Source organism: Amborella trichopoda, chromosome 9, assembly GCF_054954075.1.
Source record: "Amborella trichopoda isolate Santa Cruz 75 chromosome 9, AtrichopodaSantaCruz75HAP2 v2.0, whole genome shotgun sequence".
Classification (NCBI taxonomy): Eukaryota; Viridiplantae; Streptophyta; class Magnoliopsida; order Amborellales; family Amborellaceae; genus Amborella; species Amborella trichopoda.
Window position 1 is genome coordinate 54,878,568 of NC_142344.1, and position 18,026 is coordinate 54,896,593.

Consider the following 18,026-nt stretch of genomic DNA (forward strand, 5'->3'; position numbering starts at 1 on the left):
CATAATCCAAATGATTGAAATGCAAATAAATATTTTAACAGCAATGCATAACTCAAAGGATTTCACAAAATACCCTACTGACGTCCCAAGTTAGTCACCTATATATCCCACCAGCATCCTGGATGGGTCCAAACAATCCCTGCAGGTCTAAACATACCTCACCAGCATCCCGGATGAGTCTAAATAGTCCCTACCAGCGTAGCCAGATACGTCCAAACAATCCCTGCAGGTCCAAACATACCTCACCGGCGTCCTGATGAGTCTAAATAGTCCCTAGCGGCATAACCGGATAGGTCCAAACAATCCCTGCAGGTCCAAACGTACCTCACCGGTGTCCTGATGAGTCCAAATAGTCCCTAGCGGCATAACCGGATAGGTCCAAACAATCCCTGCAGGTCCAAACGTACCTCACCGATGTACTGGATGAGTCCAAATAGTCCCTATCGGCGTTCCAGATAGGTTCACACATACTTAAATTATCTCAGAAACTCTTTAACATCAGAAAGCATCAACATCGTATATTCAAAGTATCATTGAAATCATTAACAGGAATTCACTTGAAGCAATTTAATGAATTACTTTCATTGAAATATTTGTAAGTAATCAATCAAACAATTTGGATAAAATTGCAGAAAGTTAGCAGATCGAACAGGTATATTTGAAATGGAATCCAATAGGCAGTCGATTATCGATTTAAGAGCTTTTATGGAAATCCAAGGTTAAACACATAAATATCACAATTTTATGGAATGTAATTTCATAATTAATTATTTTACAGGAATAGGTAAAACTTATAGTATCTAAAATTCATAGACAAACAAAAATACAATTAAATGTAGAAATGTGTAAATCTCACAGTATTGGCAGTATTATAATTAGTTGCAGATATATCAATTTTTTACATAATGATTTTACCAGAAATGACATCACTTACACATAAATTTTACAGTGTCTAAAAGTCATAATAATAGGCAGAAATTTTATTTTTAATAATTTACAATGTCTAAATTTCTAATAATAATAATTTTAACAGAAAAAAATGATACCATATGCGCATAAAATTACAGTATAAAAATGGTGAAAAGACTATTTTTCAGGATAATGAGATCATTTACCTATAATATTTGAGAGGGAACTTTCAGTAAAATTCAGCTAGAGAGAAGGAGTTCACTGTATTCTTTAATTCACAAAGAGGGCTCAATGTTACTGAGAGTGAGGGGCGTAAGAGAGAGTATTTTTGCAGAGAGAGAATCCAACTCGTTCTCCTCTTCTTAAACACAAAGAAAAATATTATTGTAATATATTATTAACCCACCTCATACATGAGGTGTTTAGAAGGTGTTACATTAACGCTTAAAGCCCACATCCCTAGAGGACGTGGCACAAGAAAAAAAGGTGAAGGTAAAAGGAGCAAAAAAAAAAAATCACATATTATGTGCGATTGAGATTGAGATGATATTGATAAGTTTCCTAAAATAATAGAAATCCAAAAAGATTAGTACTCTTGAATATATCTCTTGGTTTTTTAGATATATGTAACATCTATACGAAGTTTTTTATTTAGTATGGATTCCTAACTTTATATATGGGATGAAAGATAAAATAATAGGCAACCTCAAGCTGCGATGCAGAGCACCACAGAAGGCGGTCTGATAATGCTAACATGAGACCGACCAGCATTGCCCCAAACATTTGGCCAAACTACTATAAAAAAAACTCAAAAAAACAAAAATTAAAATGTGATATAAGGATGGTATCCTCGGACCCAAGGGCAATTTTGAGAAAAAATATAAAAAACCTCTGATTGACCGACCTTCCGTGCAATTTTAATCCAAAATTGACTCATTTCATATTTTAGTATTTTTTTTATGTCCATACGTAATTAACTCTCTATTTTTTACTGTTAACTGGAGATTTTCATTAAAGAATCGATTATGGTTAGAAGTCCCATAACGTGTTCAATCGACTGCGTGGAGAATTAAAAAGGTACAAACTTCGTCATTTAATTGTGCGATTTAGTTAGAGTTCCATTGTAATTAGGAGTCCTTCTGGATGAATATGGCCTAATTTTTTGGATTAAATTGAGCTATTTAAGTTCTATGGATAATGTTGCAATTCCATTAAGAGAGGGAACACAATTTGAATTAGGGTTAGGATGGCGTGCCACGTAAGTACTATTTGAATTAGGAAAGTATTTTAAGTCAGAATTAGGAAAGAGTTGAAGTCCTAAATAGCAGCCTGAGAGACGCAGAAGTTGCTTGTAATAAACTTGAAGAGATAAATAAGGGAGGTGACGATAGAGAAATTCAAGTTGCTTCTCTATCTTTTGCAATCATGTCCAAGAAACACATGGAGCCTTTTGATCGTCTTCCCGATGAAATGATTGCACATATCATGGTTGACTCTGTGTCCTTTGATGATCTCAATGCGCTAAAAAATATGTGAGTTTTTTTTGTTTAAATTCTTTCTGTAAATCTTTATCTTCTTTTCCTTTTTCCTTGCTTTCTTTCTAAACTCTTTGACTGAGTTGTATGATTGTCATCTTAGGTGTAAGAGGTTTAAGGTCCTCTCTGAAGATGCTTCGGTTATGCAACGAATTTCAAGAGAGCTAGTTGCTGAAAGCCTATGGCAACCGAACAGCAAACCCATGCATACCTCAAACGATGTGCACATGCAGGAAACGCTGAAGCCCAATACCTATTGGGAATGGTAATCATCTCTCTTAATTTTGCATAAAAAGAAAAAAACTAGTTAAATTCATTTATGTCTTGGTTTAAATGCATATCTCTACTTGTTTTAGTTTGAGGTTTCATGGTTAATTTCACAGTTCTTGGCATAGTTTAATGTTCTTGATTTAGATTCATGGTTCTTGATTGGTTCTTGTTTTAATTTGAGGTTTCATGGTTGTTATATTTTGAGGTACTTGGTTTGGTTTAATTTCATAGTATTATATCCCTACCTAGACTTCAGGTGAAACCAGAATAGTTGATTACAGGTATTCTATAGTTGTCTGTTTAGTTTCTTTTTCAATAACAAAACGAACAAGGGATCCATGTTGCCATAGAAAAAACTCGAGGTTATAAGTTCATCACCATCTAAATCAATGGATGGATGGTGATCCAAATAGGGTGGGACGAACCTCTTTAGTCATTCTCAGGTGATCGGTGGTCCTACCCTCTCTCCATCTGTATTTGTTCCTCCTTTCTCTCTCTCCTCAATAACAGATCGGGACCTTACTTTCCATTTCAATTTTCACTAACAAATAAGTTTCAACCATGCCTAACAAATAGCAGAATGGCGGATTGCATGTGTATATACTACATCCACCATCCGTTCTAATCAATGAAGGCGGAGATAAATAATCATGCATCATTTTTTTAAACTCGGTTTGGGCCTTAGACTCGAACTTGTCCGAGCACGAGTAACTCAGTCCCTAGTAAGGTACAGCCCCAAAAATCTCTAATCCTTTTTTTAAAAGAGAAAGTGGTAAAAATAAAACAAAAGTTTCATAGTGATAAAACATAAAAAGTCCAAAGAATCAGTAAAAAATTATACTTTAAAAAAGGATCTTGTTTCTATGCGGCCAAGCCGGCATATGTAGAAATGCAGGCCCCTTAATAAATCTATTTTTCATATGGATTTTAATACTTAATTTTTAAGGATAAGTAATCTCTAACATGGAGATCATGAATATGAGAAAATGAATAAATTTTAAAAATCAGAAATAATAATTCTAGTAAGAAAATATTTGGACCGTTAGTTTCTATTGTTTTTAGATGGAACACCTGCATCCATCGTTTAGATGGATGCTTTACACTTTCTTGACCGCATATGTAGAAAAGCGGTCCAACCCGCATGAAAGAACTTTCCTACAAAAAAAGTTGATTTAAAATTAGAGACATTTTCAAAAAAATAAATATAAAAAAAAACATTTTTGACACTAAAAATTTATAAATCATTATAAAAATATTTCGAAGTTGTTCCTCGGTACATGCCAAGGGCTTAATAGTCCACTCAGACTTGGCCAAGTAGTTTCATGTTGAAATACATGCATGTTGGACTTTTGGAAGTTAAACAATAGTAAGGTGCCCCGACTTTGCCACATGAATAGAGAAAATAAAGTCCTCGGGACTATGACGATTCCATAGTCCTAAGATCAAAAGGTCATAATGACCATAGTCCTCGTGACTAAGGAGATTCATAGTCAATGGTGCATATCAAAACCTCCATGGCGGAGCCAGCATGCGATCCACCATAAGGTTGTCTTGTTGGTGGGTCACTCCCATCCTGTTATTGAATGGATTGTGATCCAATCACCAGTTATAACTGGATTTTCTTTTCTTGGTGAGTTACTTTTATAACAGTACGAGTACAAGATCGGTCTATTAAAATGAAAACTATAGTGTTGTATTACCATGAAAATACAAGCTGGACATTTAGGTATTTATGGTTTTTGCAATTTTCAGTTGAGTAAAAAGAGTTGAACTCATAATTCAACCGATTGAACTCATCTAACGAAACTTGGTGTTATTTTTGTGAATTGCTTGTTTTAATGCTTTTATTCTAAATACATTACCTAAAATATCATTCATGTATTTTGTAGAGGACGATCTTTTGCTCGAGGAAGAAAGAGGAGGGTGAGGAATGCTTAGGGAAAGCTATTAAAAGAGGTGACCCTGGCTCTATGTATGCAATGGGATTGATCCTCATCGGTGAGGGGAAATATTCAGAAGGAAGACAGCTGATGGAAAGGATTGAGCATAATCTTTAATCTTATATTCAGAAGGAAGAGAGGTGATGGAAAGGATTGAGCATAATCTTTAATCTTGTAGAAGCATAACTAAGTGGGTCCTTAGAACGATGTGCGTTAACCAGAAGCTGCCCTGCAAAGTAGAAAATGCGAGAATTCAAAGTGCCAAAGTCCGAGAATGATGGGCTGGGATCAAGTGAAGAATTACAGTCGATGTTGTTGCACTAAGTGCAAATGGATATGGGAGCTCAAGGAATTTTGCTTTTGATGGATTTAAATCAGATATATGTATTATGTTGAGAAGTTATTACATTTTGTGAATTTTCGAAAGATTTTGTAGTGACTAATAATAGAATTTATTGATCCATTTCTTATTTATCATATTTCTAAAGATTTTTATAGTCACATTATGACTGATAATAAAATTTATTAAATCATTTCAATTATTATCATCTTGATTTTTCATTGCAAAATGGTGGGTTGCACGAATGTAAGTTTTCAACTGGTATCCTAGTTATTGGAGACCTCGTGCATGTAGAGAGGGAAATCACAAACTCCAAAGAAAATTCGAGATTTAATATGATAAAACACCAAACAAATCTCCATGCTTGTTTTATTTATTTATTTATTTTTTATTTTTTTTTTCAACGTTCACACAAGCAACAACTCTCCATGCTTATTTCTATTTCAAAGCACAATACAAGTTTATTACCTCTGACGTCCACTACCATTCACCTCAATCATGCTCCAACAAACCACCTTTTTGTAAAGTGGTTTGGCTGTTGAAGTGATATTTTTTATTTGAATAAACAAAGCCTTTTGCTTTTATGATTCATAATTCTTGGATATTAACAAAGATAAGACCATTTATTTTTTGGTTCAAGGAGGTCACAACACCTTTAGTCATTAAATGTGAAATCGAGCGTTTAGGAGTGTGCCTTTGACTAGGCTAAAGTCTCAAAACATTTTCTTAAGTTTTGTGTCAGATTCCATATTATGTTGTATTTTACTTTGGAAATTACCATGCTTTCTTTTAAAATAATATCTTCTTTGTAACATCGTGATCTGAAAAGTGACGTCCCTTGAAAAATGTATTTTGTCACTTGTATTCTAAGAACCAATAGAAAAGAGGCTAAAATGGAGTACTCTTTGATTTAACAAAGCCCAGACTTAGTATATACGTGCTTATCTCCACCTCCACTACTTAATAGAGCTCTCTCCCTTGCATGCAGTTTCTTTAAGTTTGAAAAAATAGATAGCAGAGAAATTAAATGAGTGAAAATTATTAATGAGAAATATGGAATTATATAGGCAATTAATGAATTATGGAAAATAAAAACCAAAATCAAGTAGGCTTGAAAAAACATCAGAATTTAAGTTTTGAAAAAAAGATTAGAGAGAAGTTAGTCGAGTGAAAATAGAAAATTATCAATGACAAATATGGAGTTACATAGGCAACAAAAGAATTATGGAAAAATGGAAACAAAAATTAAGTAGGCTTGAAAAAAATGATCAGAATGAAATTAAACTGAGTGAGAATAGAAAATTATCAATGAGTCAAATATGAAGTTATACAGGAAACTAAGGAATTAAGGAAAATAAAAACAAAAATTAAGTAGGCACCGGTTATAGGTGCCACGTCCACAATGCATTTTCTTCAATCACAAATTATGAGTAATAATTAGGACTTTTTATTGAATCAATTTATTTGAAAAATAAAATACAAAATCATAAATAGAAATAAGAAGATTATCTAACTTGAGAAATTATTTCGTTCCATTGAGGAAGAAAAAAAAAGGTTCTTTATTAGCATACTACTTTGACATAATGAATTATCATCTCAGAACCATTGAATTTAAACTATCTGACTTTCAAAAAATAAAATAGTCAAATCGAGTCCATTATGGTTAGGAGTCCCATTGGGTGTAGAATTAATATGGAATAAGCTTCGGGATTGAATTGTACTAGTTAGTTAGAGTTATATTGTAATTAGGAGTCCGTTTAGACGTAGAATTAATGTGGTCTAATTTTTGGAATTAAATATAACTATTCAGTTAAGTTGTATTGTAATAAGGATATGTGTTGCAATCCCATTAAGATAGGGAACTGAATAGTTATCACCTGAAAATTGAATTTCTTGTAAGAAAATTGAATTCAAGATATGACCTGAAAAATAGGAGGCGATATGACGTAGAAGTTTCTTGTAAGAAAATTGAATTGAAGATATCACCTGAAAAAGATGCGATAAGAGAGGAGAATTCAGAAGTGAGTTAAAGAGAAAGAAGGAGAATTCTGGTTAGAGATAGAAGGAGAATTTAGAGTCAATGGCATTTGGTGAGGTATGACCATTTTTCCATGCTTCTTTTTTGCTCTTCTTCTGTAGTGGTAGGAACAGGTTTATTTATATATTCTTCACCATCCATAAAATTAAGCCTTCTTTTTGCTACATCTTCCTCTCTCTGGTTTTTGTTTTTCATATATTTATTTAGGTTCTTGCTCTCGGTCTGTCTGATTTTTGCTTCCATCCGTGTCTTTATGTTTTCACTCCCTCATTTAAATAACTTAATTTCTTAAATATAACCACACATTGAATTAAGAAACTTAGGCAATTGCTATTGTTGCAGAAAGTTCTCAATGGGAAAAGGTAGCCAAGAGAAGCTGATGGATCAAGTCATTGAGCTCAAGCTCACCTCAAAATCTCTAGTTCGCCAAGCCAAGAAATGCGATCTCGATGAGAAAGCAGAGAAAGCGAATATAAAAAAGACAATTGAAAAAGGAATGCTAGAATTCATGCCCATATCACCATAAGAAAGAGGATACAGCAATTCAACTACCTTCGCTTTGCCTCTCGACTCAATGCCGTCGCCGCCTCTCATCTTTGTAGCCAGAGAAAGCTCCAAGGCTATCAAAAACCAAAGGCAAGCATTGTTAAGTCCCTTCAGAAGGCCTTGTCAGTAAGAAACATGCATAAAATTTTCTCTTCAAGAAGCTTTTAACAAACATGGAGGTACAAGCAAGCTGCGTCGAGTCTTCGACGGCGGGGACTTCCTCTCTCTCTACACCCGAAGGGGAGCTGGTTTCTCTCATCCAACAAGTTGGAGAGGACGAGGGAGGGAAGGGGAGGTTGCCATTGGGTTTGAGAAGTTTGCAGAAGCCTCTTTAAAGGGTTCCAAGAAGCACGATGCATGCCAATATTTTCATCTGTTCAGTATAGGATGTGAGAGTTTCATCTAAATATTTCCACCACGGTCTTCTGACGAGACTATTTACCTTTGAAACAAATAGTTCACAATCATCATTGGCGGTTAGATTTGAAAATGAAAATGGGTGGTTAAAAAGTTGGGTAGAAGTCCAAAATAAGATTTCTCTTACCCATATTCGGATTTTTAAGGGCTCGTTTGGATCCTATGGTAAGCATAAGATGGTCTTGTATACCCATGTTATTAGGGAAAAAAATGCGTTTGGCATTTTTTTAATCAGAAAACCACCTTTTGCATAACCACATAAAGGAACCAAAACGTGGGTTCCCCAATTCAAGAAAAAACCCTAGCTAAACAAAACGTTGTTTTAATCAGGCATGCTCGTCGCTCGTCTCTTGCATGAAAACCTCCCTTTTAACCAATTATCAACGTATTCTCAGTCTTTGTCTCTGCGCATTTTGTCATATTTTTAGAGAGAAAAAAAATTAGTTTTTTTTTTTTTAAATATTGAAATAGTTTCTCTTTCTAAAAATGTTAAGGTAATTTGTCTTTCTAAAATTTGGTATAGTTTCTCTCTCTAAAAGTTTGATAAAATTTTTATTAATGGGAAAAATTTTCTTATGTATTTATTGCATACCAAACGTGTGCAATGTAATTTTCACATAAAAGTATTTTGTACAAAAATATTTTCACACCTATCAAATGTGTCCAAAATAGTGTAAGCCCAGGTTATGCAAATAGATAACCCAAACAAGGGTTTTTACATAAACTAGGTGTTAATTACAAACTATCTAAACAATCATTTCTCAATAAATAGGTTTTCACATAACTAGGGTTTGCATAACTATGTTATGATCCAAGATACGGTTTTGTTTACCCTAGGATCCAAATAAGCTTAACAATGATTGTGACTTTCCTGTACTAAAAGTAAATGAAAAAGTTTATATAAAGTTGAGGATCTAAACAATCAAATTAGAGCGCACTTCAAAAATTTCAATAGAAGAGGTTGTCTTGATGCCCAAATATCCTCAAGTTGATCATCTCAAGATCAAGATGCATGCACATAAGAAAAAAATGGTTTTCAAGTCTAGGAAGTAGTGCATCTTGTAATACATTTTTGGACCGTCAATTTTCAAGTCTTCATAGATCCACTTGATCCGCACTATTTTTGAAGCTTTAAATTTTATAATTAGATATGAAAAATATATTTTGAGGCCATCACAAATATTTGAAGTATTAAAATCACATTTCTCAACACGTTTTGAAGATTTGCTCTACTCTGATTGTTTAGAGCCTCAGCTCTAAACAAACATTAAATCCCCTTGTCTCTCTCGATCGACAGAGAGAAATCCACAAAAAAAAAAACCATTAGTTTAGAGACAAAAAATGTTTAAAAACCATTTGAATGCAATGGAGATATACAAATTTCTTCTCTGTCTAGAGCGCTACAAATGCAGTATCTTATCAACAAATAATCCCCCCAAAACCCGAATGAATACAACAAAGACAAATACGGCTATCGCATCAAAGCACAAAAACATTCAGATAAGTGAGTTTAATTTTAAAAAAAATAAAAAAAACAAATGTAAGAGTAAATACAATGGAGATTTACAGGAGCATCAGATAACGAATGAATAGTAAAATGATGATTCATCGAATGACTATTCATCTATTGTATTTCCAAAACAGGAGGCTCTATAGAAAAATGTGGGTTCAATATTCATCTATTGGCTTTATTGGAAATACCGGTATATGTGGAGGCCCTAGTCTAATATTCAATACATAGATCTATCTAGGAACTCGTACATAAAGATACTAATAAATTAGGTTGGACCAAAGCAAAAACAATTTTGTGTCATGCCGTGAATATATTTTAAAAAATTATAACGGTATGTTTAACACCTAATAGATATGTCATAATAGATCCGAACACTTGCCCCGGTTTGACTTCCATATGATAATTGCTCTAGTGAATAACTAAGAATAACTAAGGAAAGCTCGGTGAAATATTAGTGTCAAACTAACATAATCAGCAAATCCGACAACTAAGAAAGAGTTTGAAACACACAATTTTATAGTAAAACAATAAAACTAAGAGAAATAAGGATGGGGAAAGGAAAAGAGGATTTTTAATATCTTTCTCATGATACTTTCAATGTCTAAAATATTTTTAATTTTCCAATTAAATAAGAAGCTCTCCCTTTTAAAAATATTTTATGGGGTGAAGATTTTAACAAGTAAAAGAAGGAATCAAAATTCTATTTAATTTTAAGATGTATTCTTTCATTTGCTATCCATCCTAATTTCTAACTAAACTTTAGTCTTTTACATATGGGGACTTATGATCTCACTGTAAGTATTACCTTTAATAGAGCAGAATCGTAGACCAAAATTCACGTAACCAAGTAATTGGAAAAAAAGCTATGATGATCATTTAAAATCCATGAAAACTATAAAAAAAATCACAACGGCAAGACTTAAAGAAAACAATATTATTAAAGACAACTTATCAATGGTCATTATTTGTATGTATGTGAAAACAACTTAGGAAATTGCCAAATTAATAACGAGATTGCACCCTCTTTCATTAGAGTCTCATAACAGCTTTACGTCTCTCTTTCAAATAAAAATGTACCAGGCGTTTTTATTCATACCCCTATGTGATTATGATTATGAGTGATTATAATTATAATCACTCCATGAGATTATAATCTCATAAAAATAGAAATATCATAATCTCATATTATAATAATTGTGATAATATAATATACTTTACAACTAATTTGGAGTAAGTGTGTGTTACAAAATTCAAAAATATTTTTTTGGACACTGACTAATGGCACTCGATTTTAAATCTAAATTTGATGATTGTGAATACCCTATCTGACATGTTCAGGAGAGGACAAGATTCAATTTCAACCCATGTTGAAATATTTTGGGAAGAAGCTCAAAGTTCGTAGGCTTTGGAGTCTCCCATCGCTCCCTCTATTCGATACTTTCATCAGGTTTTGATCCTTCTTGAATACATTTTTTTAGCTGATCAAGTGAGAAATTAGCAATATCACTAAAGAGAAAATGATTATCAGTTTTATTTTGGTGATAAGTCAGTAAAGAGAAAAATTAGCAATATTACTAAAGAAAGAAAAAAAAAGATTATCAGTTTTATTTTGTTGCTCACGCTTGGCTTTACAACTCATCTATTTCATATTTGCAAGTACTTGAAGAGTATTTAAATTTCAACATATTATGTTTTGTTTTTGGCAAATTTCCCAGTAGTTGGTTGGTCTTGTGAATTAAAAAGAGTTCAAAGAGAAAGTAAGTGGTCACATTGTATGCATTTCATATAATTATGCTTCACATAATACACATGATTTTTATATTAAGCCACTAAATAGAAAATAATAGTATTATATTTTTTATATAAAAAAAAACCTTTAAAATCTTAGATATTCTTATGAAGGAAATTATAAATAATTGATACAAACTTACCAATTTTTCATATTTTCAATAATTTTAAATGTTATAAATTTATTGTGCTCTCGAAAATATTTGTGCATGATTATAATTTTTTACATTTATTTTAAAAAAAAAAAATCGATCTGAGGGAAAAATTTTAGAAAAATGAAAAATACAAAAAACAGGGGATTACGATTTTGCAGTAATATTATCAAAACTTATAGACCAAAAGGTAAATTTGGTAATCTTACCGGTCCATATATCAACACCCCTTTTATCTTTATGACCATCTCAAGGCATAGTTGGTCAGTGACTCAAGTGGTGGATATGATGTTTTGGATTTCATTCTTATTACACGTGGGGAATCCTAGTCCTATTGTTTTACCGAACAAAAAAAATAAAAATAAAAAAACAGAATGATGAACCCAAGGGACCATGATTTCTTAGACTATGGTATACATTTTCTAGGTACATCGGTAAACTTTCCCCAGGTACACTATACAATGCCTGGTCAAAAGGTGAGAGATTGGGTTGGCTTTCCATGCCTAGGTCCACCAATGTGAAAAGAGCGGTCCAGCGAAATTTCTAAGTTATGATGAGATGGAGAAACGGACCGTGCACACACCTCTGGTGTGCTCACTTATGGTCCCATAGGACCACGGCGGGCTCGAGTGGACTTGTGCCGCACCACGCTTCCACTACACATCGGTCAAGGTGCCATCTTGCTATCTTGAAAGTGAACTACTAAGAAAAAGAAAAAGAGAATAAAACCCATGATGATGATGAAAATAAATAAATAAAGGAGATTCATTCACCTACGTTTTTCTAGGGTGGCAATGAACCTGAACCCGACCCAAGGGATAGGCTCGATCCAGGTCCAGGTATGGGTCCAAAAACTGCACCCGACGGGTCAGGTCTGGGTCTAGTAATATTTTTAAGTTCCAACACATGAAATATATTTAAATATAGTCAAATATATGAATATTTTAATTTTTTTAGTAGGATTTGGGTCTGAGTCCAAGTCCCACACTATATTTTTGTATTCAGGTATGCTCAGGTTTGGGTTTCATATCATTTTTTCGGGTCCGACTAGGTCTCATATCATTTTTGTTGGGTCTGACCTGGCCCATATCATTTTTCAGGACTAACCGGGCCCGACCTTTGGCCACCCCTACTTTTTCTTGAGAGGATTCACCCACCTTTTTCTCAAGCAAGAAAAGGGAGGATGGAACTTGGGGAGAGAGACCCATGATGTTGTCATTTTGGATAAGAAAGGCGGAAAGCAAAGGTAAACATGCATTCCTTCCCATTGGAGAGGAAAACATGACACCAAACAAGGAGTGGAGGGTGGGGTATCCTTAGATTCATATCAATTGTAGGTATCAAGAAACTCCAACCAAAAATATTATATATATATAAAAAAAAAAAAAAAGAGGAGAGGAAGGTTTACTTGGATTATAACCAATTATAAGTAATAAAAAAATTTAGGTCAAAATATTATACGCTCCTATAGGAGTATGTCGACACATTCATTCTCTTGGTTTACTTGGATTACAACCAATTGTAAGTAATAAAAAATTCATGTCAAAAGATTATATGCTCCCACTGGAGTATGTCGACACATTCACTCTCTTGGTTTACTTGAATTATAACCATTTGTAAGTAATAAAAAATTTAGGTCAAACGATTATATGCTCCCACAGAAGTATGCCGACACATTAACTCGCTCCAATAAAACCTTAAGTAATTATTCCTTTGACTAAAACCACTAGCAAAGCGTATTTTTCGGATTTCAAATTTTGGAGATGTAACCTCTGCCCCTACTGTCCAATCGCAAAAATGGAAAAAGCTGTAAAAGGATGCAAACTTATAATGAAGAACTATGGATGCAAACTTATAATGAAGAACTATGGATGCACCTAAAAAATCCATCAAAAAAAATAGTTTCAATGTTGAAAATTTGATTGATCATCTCGACATCGAGATGTATGACCATGAAAAATAAAAAGATTTCAAGTCTCAGAAATAGTGCATTTTACAACATATTATCTACACCGTCCATTTCCAAGATTTTCATATGTTTATAGCTCTACTTTATTTTAACTATTTTTTAAATTTAAAATTTTATAATTAGATATAAAAATAGATTTTGAGATAATCCTAAGAACATTTTATATCAAAAATATATACCAAGATAAATTTGAAGGTGTACCTTACCTCTAAGCTACGAATGCATCTATATGCCAACTTGATGCAGGGAAAGAATAAAACCAGAAAATTAATAATAAAAAAAAAAAAAAGTTGAGAGAAAATACCCTCTCTCAAAAGTCTGCAGGGAATCCACACCCAAAATAATCTCTTTCTAACGACTAATTTTTATTCATTCATAGACTCTTTACAACGAAGGAAACCTCCTTTTAAATAGACTAAAAAAGAAGATAAGCAAAAAAACACGGAATTTTTAATACAATTTTTCTAAATATGAAATTTGGTACGTGCCATCTTCTCATTGGGGCGCACTTATAAAAATATTAACAATAATTTTTTGATAAAAAATAATGACCAAAATACCCCATTGAATCTTTCAAGGATATTTTGGTCATTTTATTTTATTGAAATTATTTTTTTTATATTTTTCGTTAGTGCGAACTTGATAGAGGAATGGAAGTCCAAATTTTGGTGTCAAAATAATTTATAAAAAAAAATTAAAAATAAAATAGTGTAGAGACATGACATTGTGATTGGGGCCATCTTAGCCCTCTATTAAAAAATGAAGGGTTAGATAAGGGAGAGGATAGAACTTCTATGTTGTAAAAAAAACATAAAAAGCTTTACAAAAAGATAAGAGAACCCCCTACACGCACTCGCCTATTTTATCTATCCCTTACTTTCTCTCATCATTTTTCCTCTCTTTAATTTATGTCTCAAGAGATTTGCTTCTCACGTTTTATCCAAAGCTTCCCATTCAAGCTTCCCACGTTTTATCCAAATTCCCATCCAAAGCCAAGGTTGTTCTTAGTTAGAAACGATCATAATAAAGACGCTTATTGTTCTTAAAGGAAAGAAGAGAAAGCGGTTGCGCTTTCAAAGCGAGGGTAAGCACTTTCTCTTAGCTTACTGACGGACCTCTATCGCTATCTATGTATATGTCTTTTCTTGCCAAGCCTATCACTTCTAAGAGAGCTTACCGACGGCATACAAAGAGAAAAAAAACTGTATAAGAGAAAGCGCTTTGGATGTTTTATCTAAATTTCCATCTGAAGCTCTTAATGTTTTACTCGAAGCCTTCCTATTGTGATAGAAATAAAACTCCCTTAATTTTAACCTTGTCCTATTTACTAACTCAATCGATACAAGATAAACCCAATAGAAATTCATGTCCTCCTAATTATCCCTGCGTAACCCCTATTCTTATCAAAAGTATAAAAATTAAAATAACCGATATAACCCTTAAATAAAATATTTAAAAAAATCCAATTATCCCTACGTAACCTCTATTTTTATCAAAAGTATAAAAATTAAAATAACCCTTATTTAAAATACATAAAAAAAATCCAAATTAGGTCATTCCATGATTGCATCAATCTCCTTTAGTGGGAGAAAACTCGTCCTCGAGTTTTGAAGTAGGCTAAGATGAGATCTACATCAACTTGCATCCTTCTTTTGCCTTTTTCCCTTTTGGCTCTAAAAATATCAATCGTTGTGATACGTCAAAAAATGGAACCAAATCTGAAGAAAAAGGGATTAATGCAAATATTTAGAACTCAGCCATCCTTTCATCATTTATGAGCTTGTGATTGACATTGTGATTGACAATGTCTTCAAAATCCAATGCCTTTTCTAAAATAGGATTTTTCACAAAATTGTGATTGACATCGTCCTCAAAATCCTCCAAATCCAACGCCTTCTCTGGGATAAGATTTTCCACATGATTTTCGACATGGATAGGAAACATGATCTTAGGAATGTCATTTTTTATAAGAACTATGATATCAAGAAAATCATTTTTAATAGGAACGAGATGAAAGTCACCTCCTTCACCTTCATTGCCTTGATCTCCAATGTTACTCTCCAAATTCCATTCACACTGAAGCTGAGCAAATTTCTGCGTGAGCTCTTCTATTCTATCAGCTGAAGGTACGAGTTTTTCTACTTTCTCCACTAGGGCTTGACTCTGATACCAATTGATGCAGAGAGTTAATAAAACCAGAAAATTAACAATAAAAAGAAAGAAGGTTGAGAGAGTAGCAGAGAGAGAAGAAACCCCGAAAATTAACAATAAAAAGAAAGAAGGTTGAGAGAAAATACTCTCTCTCAAAGGTTTGAGAGGGAATCCACTCCAAAACAATCTCTTTCACGAGACCATTTTTTATTCAATTCATAGGCTCTTTACAATAAAGGAAAATATCCCTTTAAATAGACTGAAAAAGAAGATAAGCAAAAGACACCCTCCTATTTTATTTATTCCCTTACTTTCTCTCATCCCTATTTTTCTTTAACCACGAGATAAACTCATAACCACCTAATTATCCATTTGTACTCCCTAAACAAAAAAATAATTAAAATAGCCCTAATAATCTAAACTAACATAATTCTTAAAAATCCCCAAAATATAATTTTTAATTAAAGTAAGTAAAAAATTCAAATTAGATCATTCCATGTCTGCATCACTACTGCACCCCTCAAAAATAAATAGATAAATAATAAAGCTAAAATATCTATGTGTGCCCAGAAAAAATAATGTTCTAGGCCAAAGTGATTAGATTTGAAACGCAATCGACGCTTAAAAGAAGAAGACCATAGATTTCTTATACATAAGAAAAGCATGCTTAAAATTGTTTTGGCCATGAAGTGGAAGAGGGAGGACTCAAACCGTAGGTTTAGGCATCATAACAAGTTTGACGACAGCTTCATGAAAACATCCCATGACAACATGCCTCTAAAGTTAATTGTATACAATGTATACAAAAAAATTACTTTTTGGATAATAAGAAAAGAGGATGCAGTTCTTTAACGTTTAGTGTTATGGATATCCTACGGTTCAGTTAGTATTTTGTCCTTGATCCCCAAAGTATTACTTTTATTTGTGGTAAGATATAGTATTATCCTAATGCATACAGTATTATCTTAATACAATAAACACTCATACATGGGACAAGTTCTCAATATTTATATAAAATAATAAAAAAATATAGTGAAATACCATTATTTTTTCCAAACATTAAAAATTAGATTTTTTTCAAATTTTAGAGATTTTTTAAAATAATTTTGAGGCTGAAATCGACCAATCTAGCTGATTCTCTGATTCAAACCCCCTATTCACCAATACAACCCATTTTTTTGAGTGGCCGATTGATGCACGGAAATTTGAGAGAACAGTAAACACATAATCGTTTCCCTCCGTCAGCGATCCGTTTTTTAAAACCTTGATCTAAACTCTGAAGCTAGGTGAACTTGGAACGATTTTACACCATCCAGTTTGCTCCTCTCATTAATGTTGGTTTAAGGGTTTTTTAATGCCTAATTAACAAAATTGTTTAATATTATATATTGAAGTTGAAATTGAACTAAAAATCACTTGAACCACTGTGAAACCAAACTTCTTATGATAACAGTGGTGAGAAATTGGACTTCTTTGAAAAGCCACAATGAGAATTGGCTCGTCCTTGTTCAGCAGTGGCTAATTACTCTGCCTGTGGCATAAGCAAACATGAGAGACTACGAAATGAGGCCGAAAACTGAGAAATCTCAGTTAACTATTATCAAAAGACACAAGGAGACCTCAAATTCTTCTTGAAACTTATACCGAATCTTAATCATATGGTGCTCAAGGAACTTATAGATGACAACACCATGACAACATCCCCGAATCTTTGGTCTAAACTCTAAAGCTAGGTGGACTTAGGGAATGATTCTACACCATCCATTTTCCAATAAGCAAAGTGTAAAACAGTGAAACCAGGACTGAAGCTTTTGATCCTCTCATTAATGTTGGTTTTAGGGTTTTTCTGAAGCCCAATTAAAAAACTATGGAGATAATATTGTGTGACATAATATATTCTAGTTGAAATCGGACTTAAAATCACTTAAACCACAGCGGAAAAAAAGGGACTCCCTATGATAATCGTGATGAGAAATTGGACTTCTTTGAAAAGCCGCAGTGACGATTGGCTCCTGTTTTTTTAGTTGTGGCTACAGCTTGATTTGATCAAACTTTGGGTCAAACACTGTAAATTTACTTTGCCCTTTACTAAATTTTCAATTTAAAAATGGGATTTTCATAGTGTTTAAAGTCATTATCATGTAATGCAGCTACAATGGAGGATGTGAGAATAGATATAAAGGATTGGCACATGTCACAATCGTATCGGATCAAAGTATAGAGTTAGTTGGTTAGGTGCAGAACCGCGGTCAAGATTTAATTGCCTCCACCATAACCACACTGAAAATTTATCAGGGTATTTTTATATTTCTAGAGGTCGGACAAGAAAAGTTGAATAATTGAATTCAAAACATTTGAACTACCTTAATCCACTAATAAACACTAGATCAATCAATCACATGTATTTATTTGACAAAAGATAATTTACTGTTCCTCGCCGTTTCGAGCCAAACACCCT